This window comes from Lithobates pipiens, unplaced genomic scaffold, assembly GCF_037356315.1.
Source record: "Lithobates pipiens isolate NorthernLeopardFrog02 unplaced genomic scaffold, aLitPip1_a1.2 Scaffold_28, whole genome shotgun sequence".
NCBI classification, from domain to species: Eukaryota; Metazoa; Chordata; class Amphibia; order Anura; family Ranidae; genus Lithobates; species Lithobates pipiens.
The window spans coordinates 186,224,692-186,237,043 of NW_027507789.1; the positions used below are offsets into that span (position 1 = coordinate 186,224,692).

A 12,352-nucleotide genomic window follows, 5' to 3' on the forward strand; every position below is an offset into this window, starting at 1 on the left:
ATACGAGATATCCTTTAAAATGACTGATCTTTATTTAAATTATAAGCACTAGGTATAGTTTTCTCTTTCGGTGATGTGGAAGTGAATTCAAGGAGAGCAGATCATAGACTCAGAGGTATCCATAGGAGTGGAACAACGTTCCCGTAGTGGGAGAAAAGTGCATATAGACAATTCATTGGTCTTCTCGCCCAGGTGAGGGCCCATTGGGTGAGGGGATGGTCACCATTGCATGAAGAGTGTTGGGTCACACAGTGGTGGACATTATTGATTCATTTGCAAGTGTGGAAACTAGGGCTGCTGAAATTAACAATTAATTCCTCGATTAATCGTTAAATTTTTTTGATCAATCAAAATTCTTTTGATCGGTACTCTCCTCTCCGCCGGCTTCTGGGTTTTCAGGGAGTTCTATTGGAGATCTGGTGACATCACGAATATTGAAGTCACTGGGCTCCTCTCACCTTCCCCAAGTGCCTCCATCTACTAACGAAGGGAAGAGGGGAGGAGTCCGGTGACATCAAAGTTCTGATTGAATGTAACGCAAACAAGGAGGAGCTATGCATGACATCACCTGCTGCTGTCCTACGAAACAAACAACATGTCCGCTTTACATGCTGTGTTTTTATCATCTTTATGTGAGTAATACCACAATAATGGACAGTGAGCTCTCTCATGTGTCGCCATTCTCAGGCTCTGGTTCCCACCAGTCTGGTCTCCCACAGTGATGTGGGCATGCAGGCTGATGTGTTCACATGGTCTCCTGCACTTCCAAAAGGAAGAAGATTTTAGAGCAATCTGGAAAAAACTATTCCACCACTCCCCCTCTGCCTCAGTGTCCTCTAGGAACTGTAGTGTCAGGGTCCATAAGTCCCATTTCATGGCTGATGTTTTAGACTTTAATTCCCATGATCCTTAGTGTTCTGCAAAGAAGTCCATAGGCTTTCCTGGCTATAGTTTTTACTGCTGACTGGAGGGGATAGAGCAACACAACATCCAGCATAGCAGTAGAACATAAAGATAAAACTGACTGCCTAGAGGAAAATGTCCCTCGTTTCTTATGGTATCCACTATCCAGTCCCAAGATAATTACAGGTCCTATGTGGACATAGTGTGTTTATACCTGAAAAGTACATTCTGAAAGCTCATTGATCAACTTTGTTATCTAGATTTAGTTTATTGACTTGGTTGTACTTATGTTATGTAGACTGGTGTACCAATATTTCTTTATTGTTGTCTTGTTGACATGGAACTGTCTTGTTGATGAAAATAAAATATATTTTTTAAAAAAATATGAAAATATCTCCTTCATGTTTCTGCAGACCAGTGCCTGGCTACAAATGTGACATAACACAATATTATTTAGTAATTTCCTGTGCTTCCCTTCCACCACTGACTCCGCTGTGCCTTGCTTTTTTGGAAAGATTTTTTTAAGCTTCCTATTTTTATATTTAGTAGAGGGTTTGCAGAATGGGCTGTTTCTAGTGTAAAAGAAAAGACTTAGTCTCTTCAGCTTAGTGGTACTAAATAATTAATTTAAAAGGTAATTTGGTTAAATGTGACACCATTGTGGTCAAGGATGAACTTGCAAGTATATCTCTTTTTTCCTTTTTTTGAATAGAGTGGTGAACAGTTAGGCCGTCCATACATGGGTCGAGCTGTGACCTGGAAAGAAAATAAATTTCCTGGCTGAATTTTTTTTTTTTTTTAAGTAACATGAGGTGAAATTGAAGGCTTGTTTGGTCGAGTTTTGAAATCAACGGTGGCACCATTGGACCACAAAACGCACAGAATTTCAGATTTTCTAAAGAAAATTCTTAGCAGTAGACTCGTTTGTTGTTTGTTTTATCGCTGTCTGTGTCCTTACTGGGTAGATTCATCCCTCCCTTTTTTTTTTTTTTTGTGACCATTGACGCCAAGAAATAGAAGTGAAGGGAAATCCAAAATGTTGGGCTCTCCCCAGAACAAGAGGGAAGGCAAAATCTTTTAAAAAGCATATCTGTTCTGGTGACAACTGTCTAAGCCCTTGTACACACGGTCGGAGCGTTTTGTCGGATATTCCGACTGTGTGTGGTCTGCATCGGACTGTTAAAGTCGGAATATCCGTCGGACCAACTTTTCCAACTTGCCGGAAATATTTTCTGACAAAATGCTCCAATCGGACATACTCCGATCATGTGTAGAGAATTCTGATCGGACAAAGTGGCACGCATGCTCAGATCAAATTCCTACATCAAAGCTATTGGCTACTAGCCTGAACGAAGTCCCGTCGTAACAAAATAACGTCATCACGTTCTGAACAATCGGATTTTCTGACAACTTCGTCCGACCGTGTGTATACAACCGTTTCGGACAAAATCCGTCGGACAAAATCCAGGCAGGCAGGTAGTGTTGTGGGATGGATGTTTTCTCCCTTTTTGGTTTCTGGTATTGTTTTTGGTATTGTTCATCTTTAACCCTGTCTGAGGCCAGGTAACCGCCCCATCCTGTGGGAGTCATTAGTTGTAGTGTGTATTTATATGACAATGGCTGTGGGAAGAGGGTGGGTCCCCCGAAACACGTCTGTTTGCCAGTGCAGAGTCATTGTGGTGTTTGGCCATCCTATTACCACACTGTTTTTTGATTTGGTGTTCGACAACGCCTATACATATTTGACATTTTAAGCATTAATTTGGCTGTATATCTTTTACACAAAATTAAAACGCACAAAACACAGCACAAGATCATTGAGGTGGCCATGTTACTGGAGTGTTTATTAGGACAACATGTATACTCTCAAGGTCCTTGAGCTGTGTTGTGTTACCTTTTGACTTCTACCCTCAAGTGAATGTCTACAGCAGCAGGACTATTGGGACTACTTCAATCACTACTGGCTAATAAGGTTTGGTGCCTTGATATAATATTTGTGGGGGGGGGTTTTTTATGCAATAAACCTTTGGTAAACCTGCTCTTTTACAGTGGCCTAGTTGCTTTCTCGATCCAAGGAGGGCTGCATCGACGAAACATACCTGAAGGACGTTGTTTTAATACTATTGATGGTCCACTGTACAATGAGACTTTAAGGCAGAACTCTATACACTGGAAGTGTTTGTGTGTTTTGTGCACTTCGTTTGGGTCTAGCCTCCCTTGTAAAGCTACACATGGGTTTCACTATTACTTGTTTACCTTTTGTCATTTTGTCATGTTGGATGGTTTCGCTGTGTTATTAGTCTTAATATTGTGCTTAGTTTGGGTCCAGCCTCCCTTGTTAAGCTACACAGATCTGGTCACTGCTGCTTTTGCTGGATATCAGCACTTGGTCTCCTAACGGAGGGTTTCAGGTGGAAGGGGACCATTCACAAATTGCATTTTGGCTGGATCATTGGGGAAGGTTGAAATTGGCACAGGGTATGGCCAGCTTTAAATGTACATGGGTGCCTAAAACATAGATATACAGTATTGGGGTACTAGCTTAAGGAAGTTTGCTATTAAAAAGTATGTAAACCCAACATTTAATATTCCTGATATGTGGCTGCTGTACTATGTAGCTGTATGAGATAGGATACTGTCCTCTTTGTATTGCTTCCTTTATGTGAAATGTTCTGCCATTTGCTTTTCTATTAAAAACTGACCACACTAAGCAGGAGAGCACATTCTGGTCAGTTCTCTAGCTATGCTGTGAACTCAGCCTGCTATTCTCCAATGATCATACTTGTCCTGACACACACCTCCTGTACAGCCTTTCACTGGGCAGATCAATGCACTGCTGCTTCTCCTCCCCCAGCTCATATGCAGCGGAGAACATGAATGTGATCACTTATACAAAGGGGAAAAAAGGTTTTTATAATGCTTTTTTTATATCTATTCACAAATGTTTTGCAATTTATTTCTATTTTAACTGCTTGCTGCCCGCCCACTATTAAATGACGGTGGGGAGGTACAGTTGTTGTTATGAGCCGTTGTCATATGACGGCGGCACGGAATGGCCGCTCCCACATGCCAGCAGCGATTGAGGCCGCACCATGTTGCTAGGACATGGTGCAACTCCAATCTGTGTAATGAGCTGGGTCCGTGGTTCTTTAACCATGTGATCGGCTGTGTCCAATCATAGCCGGTCACATGTAAACACGGAGATGCCGGTAATCTGCTCTTCTTGCCTCACACTGACAGAGTGTGAGGAGAAGAGAGCCGATCAGCAGCATCTCCTCACAGGGAACAGCTAGGGAAATAATCGGTTCCCTGATTACAATGTATAAATAAAGTGTAAAAATACAGTGCCCACCAGTGGCAGCAATCAGTGCCCATTAGCCATGCCAGTCAGTGCTGACAATTAGTGCTGCCCATCACTGCTGTCCATCAATTCCCATCAGTGTCACCCATCAATACCCATCTGTACCGCCACTGCCACCTATCAGTGCCCACCAGTGCCGCCTAACGATTTGCAAAATCTGCTCCTTTTCTAAATAATTTGCCCATCAATCTTCTGATCAATTTTTCTATATAATTGTATATTACAACACATTGACTGGGGTCTGTTGATTTAGCTCAGTGTTGTGTGTGTGTGTGTGTATTGTATTTTTGTGTGTGTGTTTTGTACTTTGTGTGTGTGTGTATTGATACTTTTTGGGTGTGTGTATGTGACTTTTGGTGGGTAGTTCTTTAACTAGATGCTGACCGCCAGCTGTCAAATGACGGCCAGGCGGCGCACCTATTGTGGCGGGAGGGCGTCATATGACGTCCTCCCATTTAAAAAGGGAATGCGTGCAATCGTGCGCGCGCATCCCTGTTCCTTTGGCGGCATGTCACGGAGACACCGCTCACCACCGAGGGGGGTGAACAGCCACTGAGGGTTCTCCTCCTCACACACCGATTGTGTGTGAGGAGGAGATTGCGGTAACATCTCGTTACCGCTTGCAGTGTACACCAACACACACTGATTGCCGCCCCCTCCCAATAAAGAGGACCTGTCACCACCCATCATAGTACCTCACTCCCAGTCCATCAGAGTAACCAAGTACCTGTCACAGTCCAATCAGTGTACCCGAGTACCTGTCACAGTCCATCCGAGTACCCGAGTACCTGTTGCAGTCCATCCGAGTACCCGTCACAGTCCATCCGAGTACCCGAGTACCTGTCAGTCCATTTGAGTACCCGGGTACCTGTCACAGCCCATCAGAGTACCTGGGTACCTGTCACAGTCCATCTGAGTACCCGAGTAGCTGTCACAGCCCATCTGAGTACCTGTCACAGCCCATCCGAGTACCCAAGTACCTGTTGCAGTCCATCCAAGTACCTATCACAGTCCATATGAGTACCCGAGTACCTGTCACAGTCCATATGAGTACCCGAGTACCTATCACCGCCCTTTAGAGTACCCGAGTACCTGTCACCAGGCCATCGGAGTACCCGAGTACCTGTCACCAGGCCATCGGAGTACCCGAGTACCTGTCACCAGGCCATCGGAGTACCCGAGTACCTGTCACCAGGCCATCGGAGTACCCGAGTACCTGTCACCAGGCCATCGGAGAACCCGTCTCCAGGCCATGAGAGTACCCGAGTACCTGTCACCAGGCCATCGGAGTACCCGAGTACCTGTCACCAGGCCATCGGAGTACCCGAGTACCTGTCACCAGGCCATCGGAGTACCCCGAGTACCTGTCACCAGGCCATCGGAGAACCCGTCTCCAGGCCATGAGAGTACCCGAGTACCTGTCACCAGGCCATCACAGTACTCAAGTACCTGTCACCAGCCCATCAGAGTACCCGAGTACCTATCTGGAGCCCATGCCTCATAGAATATACGTTGGGGTGTTTGCTTTCCAAAAATAAGGTCATTTTGTGGGTAATTTCCCTGTCCTGGTGTTTCAGGACCTTCAAAAGTGTGATAGGTAGGAATGAAATGAGATATGTCATTTATGCTCCTAGAACGCCTGAAGGTACTACTTCAATGTTCGGCCTCTCTATGTGACCAGGCTGTGTAAAAGTCCTACACATGTGGTATCGCCATACTCGGGAGGAGTAGCAGAATGTATTTTGGGGTGTAATTTTTGCTATATACATGCTATATGTTAGAAATATCTTATAAATTGACAACTTTGTGTAAAAAAAAAAAAAAAAATGTGTTTTCTTTTTTTTCCACATTTTCCAAAAACTTCTGGAAAAAAATGAACCGTTCAAAAGACTCCTTTATACCTCACAGATTATACGTTGGGTTGTTTGCTTTCCAAAATGGGGTCATTTTATGGGCAATTCAATTGTCCTGGTACTCCAGTGTAATAGGTGGCTGTGAAATGAGATGCGTGATTTTTGCTCGTAGAACGTCTGAAGGTACTACTTCAATGTTGGTGCTATGTATGTGGCCAGGCTGTGTAAAAGTCTCACACATGTGGTATCGCCGTACTCGGGAAGAGTAGCAGAATGTATTTTGGGGTGTAATTTGTTGTATGCATATGCTGTGTGTGAGAAATAACCTGATAATATGACAATTTTGTAAAAAAAATAATACAAAAAAAATCTTAATTTTGCAAAGAATTGTGGGGAAAAAATTACAACTTAAAAAAACTCACCATGCTACTTACTTAATACCTTGGAATGTCTACAAAAAGCCATGCCAGTCAGTGCTGACAATTAGTGCTGCCCATCACTGCTGTCCATCAATTCCCATCAGTGTCACCCATCAATACCCATCTGTACCGCCACTGCCACCTATCAGTGCCCACCAGTGCCGCCTAACGATTTGCAAAATCTGCTCCTTTTCTAAATAATTTGCCCATCAATCTTCTGATCAATTTTTCTATATAATTGTATATTACAACACATTGACTGGGGTCTGTTGATTTAGCTCAGTGTTGTGTGTGTGTGTGTGTATTGTATTTTTGTGTGTGTGTTTTGTACTTTGTGTGTGTGTGTATTGATACTTTTTGGGTGTGTGTATGTGACTTTTGGTGGGTAGTTCTTTAACTAGATGCTGACCGCCAGCTGTCAAATGACGGCCAGGCGGCGCACCTATTGTGGCGGGAGGGCGTCATATGACGTCCTCCCATTTAAAAAGGGAATGCGTGCAATCGTGCGCGCGCATCCCTGTTCCTTTGGCGGCATGTCACGGAGACACCGCTCACCACCGAGGGGGGTGAACAGCCACTGAGGGTTCTCCTCCTCACACACCGATTGTGTGTGAGGAGGAGATTGCGGTAACATCTCGTTACCGCTTGCAGTGTACACCAACACACACTGATTGCCGCCCCCTCCCAATAAAGAGGACCTGTCACCACCCATCATAGTACCTCACTCCCAGTCCATCAGAGTAACCAAGTACCTGTCACAGTCCAATCAGTGTACCCGAGTACCTGTCACAGTCCATCCGAGTACCCGAGTACCTGTTGCAGTCCATCCGAGTACCCGTCACAGTCCATCCGAGTACCCGAGTACCTGTCAGTCCATTTGAGTACCCGGGTACCTGTCACAGCCCATCAGAGTACCTGGGTACCTGTCACAGTCCATCTGAGTACCCGAGTAGCTGTCACAGCCCATCTGAGTACCTGTCACAGCCCATCCGAGTACCCAAGTACCTGTTGCAGTCCATCCAAGTACCTATCACAGTCCATATGAGTACCCGAGTACCTGTCACAGTCCATATGAGTACCCGAGTACCTATCACCGCCCTTTAGAGTACCCGAGTACCTGTCACCAGGCCATCGGAGTACCCGAGTACCTGTCACCAGGCCATCGGAGTACCCGAGTACCTGTCACCAGGCCATCGGAGTACCCGAGTACCTGTCACCAGGCCATCGGAGTACCCGAGTACCTGTCACCAGGCCATCGGAGAACCCGTCTCCAGGCCATGAGAGTACCCGAGTACCTGTCACCAGGCCATCGGAGTACCCGAGTACCTGTCACCAGGCCATCGGAGTACCCGAGTACCTGTCACCAGGCCATCGGAGTACCCCGAGTACCTGTCACCAGGCCATCGGAGAACCCGTCTCCAGGCCATGAGAGTACCCGAGTACCTGTCACCAGGCCATCACAGTACTCAAGTACCTGTCACCAGCCCATCAGAGTACCCGAGTACCTATCTGGAGCCCATGCCTCATAGAATATACGTTGGGGTGTTTGCTTTCCAAAAATAAGGTCATTTTGTGGGTAATTTCCCTGTCCTGGTGTTTCAGGACCTTCAAAAGTGTGATAGGTAGGAATGAAATGAGATATGTCATTTATGCTCCTAGAACGCCTGAAGGTACTACTTCAATGTTCGGCCTCTCTATGTGACCAGGCTGTGTAAAAGTCCTACACATGTGGTATCGCCATACTCGGGAGGAGTAGCAGAATGTATTTTGGGGTGTAATTTTTGCTATATACATGCTATATGTTAGAAATATCTTATAAATTGACAACTTTGTGTAAAAAAAAAAAAAAAAATGTGTTTTCTTTTTTTTCCACATTTTCCAAAAACTTCTGGAAAAAAATGAACCGTTCAAAAGACTCCTTTATACCTCACAGATTATACGTTGGGTTGTTTGCTTTCCAAAATGGGGTCATTTTATGGGCAATTCAATTGTCCTGGTACTCCAGTGTAATAGGTGGCTGTGAAATGAGATGCGTGATTTTTGCTCGTAGAACGTCTGAAGGTACTACTTCAATGTTGGTGCTATGTATGTGGCCAGGCTGTGTAAAAGTCTCACACATGTGGTATCGCCGTACTCGGGAAGAGTAGCAGAATGTATTTTGGGGTGTAATTTGTTGTATGCATATGCTGTGTGTGAGAAATAACCTGATAATATGACAATTTTGTAAAAAAAATAATACAAAAAAAATCTTAATTTTGCAAAGAATTGTGGGGAAAAAATTACAACTTAAAAAAACTCACCATGCTACTTACTTAATACCTTGGAATGTCTACAAAAATTTTCTAAAAATGGGTCATTTGGGAGGTATTTGTACTTTCCTGACTTGTTAGTGTCTCAAGAAATGAGACTCACCTGATGTACTGAAGGCCTGATCAGATGTGATCAATTTTCAGTGATTGGCACAATAGTTTGTAGACTCTATAACTTTCACAAAGACCAAATAATATATACTAATGTGGGTTATTTTTACCAAAGATATGTAGCAGTATAAATTTTGACCAAAATTCATGAAGAAAAATGACTAATTAGCAAAAATGTATGACAGAAACAAAGAAAGGCATTTTTTTTTTCACAAAATTTTCGTTTTATTTTATTTATAGCACAAAAAAATAAAAAACCCACTAGTGATTAAATACCACTAAAAGAAAGCTCTATTTGTGTGGAAAAAAGGACGCAAGTTTCATATGGGTACAGTGTTGCATGACTGAGTAATTGTCATTCAAACTGTGAGAGAGCTGAAAGCTGAAAATTGGTCTGGTCAGGAAGTGGGTGTAAGTGCACTGTATTGAGGTGGTTAAAACTGAACAATTTGCAATTTAAAATTTTGGATGCCTTCTTTTCTTGACCATTAGCAAGACCCATCATGACAAGGGACAACCACACAAGCAGTAGGGAACATTGTTTACTTGTTATGAGTTGTTTATTACTAGCATTTTCTTTTATAATGTGGGAATTTCCTGTTTGTACATTTGTCAAACAAATACAGAGTCTCGTGATTTGAAGTCAGCGAAAATAGATAAACTATCCATGGCACTCTTATCATAGACTTGCTGACATCAACAAATAGAATTTATAATTGCCATTTAATGGCAATAACGTAGATATATAAGCAATTAATTTACTCTCTGATATACAAATGGGTGCTATAAATGTAATCATTCCTCAAAATAACAATTAAAAAATAACAAACATCACACAAAAAAAAAAAAAAAATCTAAAACGGGAGAATAAATTAATGTTGAGTTGCTTGTCTGTATGACCCCTACCAGTAACTTGATGGCAGTCACTCAATACAGGTAGCAGTCCTTGCATAGTCCTCAGTTATATCTTGAGTAGGGATGAGCCGAACACGCCCTGGTTCGGTTCGCACCAGAACTTTCGAATGGACCGAAAATTCGTGCGAACTTTAGAACCCCATTGAAGTCTATGGGACTCGAGCGTTCAAAATAAAAAGGGCTAATTTTAATGGCTAATATGCAAGATATTGTCCTAAAAAGGGTTTGGGGACCCAGCTCCTGCCCCAGGGGACATGAGTCCATGCCAAAATTTTTTTATAAAAACAGCAGTTTTTTCGGGAGCACTGATTTTAATGAAAAAAAGTGAAATATTCCTTTAAATATCGTGCCTGGGGGTGTCTATAGTATGCCTGTGAAGTGGTACGTGTTTCCCGTGTTTAGAACAGTCCCTGCACAAAATGACATTTAACAGAAAAAAAGTCATTTAAAACTGCTTGCGGTTTTAATGTCATGTCTGGTTCCTGCAACACGGATGAAAATCATTGAGAAAAAAATGGTATGGGTAGCCCCCCCTGCCCATTACCAGCCCCTTTTGGTTCTTGTACGGATATTAAGCGGAACCCTGTACCCAAATTAAAAAAAGGAAAGGCGTGGGGCCCCCAGGCCCTATATACTCAGAACAGGAGTATACAGCCGGTGCAAACAAGACAGGGACTGTGTAGGTTTGTTGTGTTAAGTAGAATCTGTTTGTAATTTTGAACTGGTACATTTTTAAAATGTAGCTCCAGTCAAAAAATCTTTTTAAGCTTTTTGGAAAACATAGGGAATGGTTATCACCCCTGTATAATTTTTTTGGCCGTCCGTCTTTTTTCATCTCACTTCCTGTTGTCGCCTTCCGTTTGCAAGTCGGAGACGTTTGTAAGTTGAATGTTTGAAAGTAGGGGCCTGCCCTATATGCTCTGCAGAAATGTGGGCCTAAGGTGTTGGTGTTGCCACAACACTGTAAGCCCTCAAAGTGACTCTTGGTGGGCCCTGAAGCTCCCTGCTGTGAACGATTATATCAAGAATTGTAATGACATGCCATTGTTGAACAGTGGTAGAAAAATTGGGCCTTTGGTGGTTGTCGTGCTGGTGCTGGTGCTGGAGCCACAACACTAAGTCCTCACAGTTACTCTCATTGGGCGCAGGAACGGGCCCTGCTGTGAAATATTATATCAAGAATTGTAATTACATGCCCATGTTGAACAGGGGCTGAAAAATTGGGCCTTAGGCACTGGTTGCTGGTGCCACGACACTGCAACCTCTCCCAGATACTCTAGTTGGAGTGCAGGAATGAGCCCTGCTGCAAAGCACACAGATGCCTGTATTACAGAACACCAGCAATAAGGGTTATCTTCAGGTGTATGCTGGGCTGGAGGCACACAACACCCAATTTAATTGCTGCAGATGCCTGTATTGCAGAACACCAGTAATAAAGGGTAGCTTCAGGTGTATACTGTGCTGGAGACACAACACCCACTTTCACTGTTGCAGATTCAGAAGAAAAGAACACACTGTCCCTGCCTATGCTGCTCTCTCCCTGCACGCCGGAACACAATACACAAGGCCGCCGCGCTGGTGGCCTTATATATATTGTGGGGCATGTACTAAACCCCCTGAGCTATAATTGGCCACAGGCAATTATGGCTCTCCTCGCTGCTGGCGCTGTGATTGGCCAAGCATGCGGGGTCACAGTGCATGCTTGGCCAATCATGAGCCAGCAATGCACTGCGATGGCGTAGTGCATTGTGGGCCGTTCGCGCCACACGAATATGGTGCGAATGGTCCACATGCGTTCGACTCGAACACTGAGCTCATCCCTAATCTTGAGATATGTGTAGATGGACATCCTAGAAGCCCTTGAAGTCCACTAATATTTAATGTTCTCCTCATGCCACTTTCACACTGAGGCGTTTTAGCGCTACAAATAGCGCCTGAAAAGCACCTACAAACTACCTCTTCTGCAGCCCCAGTGTGAAAGCCCCAGTGCTTACACACTGAGGTGGTGTGCTTGCAGGGCAGGAAAAAAAAGTCCTGCAAGCAGCATCTTTGGGGCGGTGCGGGAGCGGTGAACTCCTAAACCGCCCCTGCCATTGAAATCATTATTTTTTTTTTCTTGCATGCTAATCTCCCGCTGAATCGAAGTTTACTAAGTCTACTAAAATACTATTTACTAAGTCACGAAAATTCTCGTACGTCAGAAGAAAAAAATCTAAAGTGATGTTATGTGTTTTTGATTGACAGCTGCACTGATTAAACGAAAAATCGTATGATCTGGCATCGTGCAAAAAAAATTTCCGTGCATGTCCGATGGAATAATATCGGATGAACTGTCCTGATCGGCTCTTGAAAGCTCTGTACTAATGATCCGATTATCATACGATCGTTTCGTAAGTGGCATTTTTCGTACGATATACACTCCTGTATATACACTCCAATCTTCTCTCCAGCACAAGCACTTGCTGCTTGCCGTTTCTCCTC

At 43.8% G+C, this 12,352-nt stretch overlaps 1 long non-coding RNA gene across 1 annotated transcript in view; it reads left to right on the forward strand.

Moving 5' to 3' along the window:
- LOC143934931 (uncharacterized) overlaps positions 1 to 12,352 on the forward strand; it is a 164,329-nt gene that overhangs the window by 126,697 nt on the left and 25,280 nt on the right. The gene's annotated exons all lie outside the window — the stretch shown is intronic.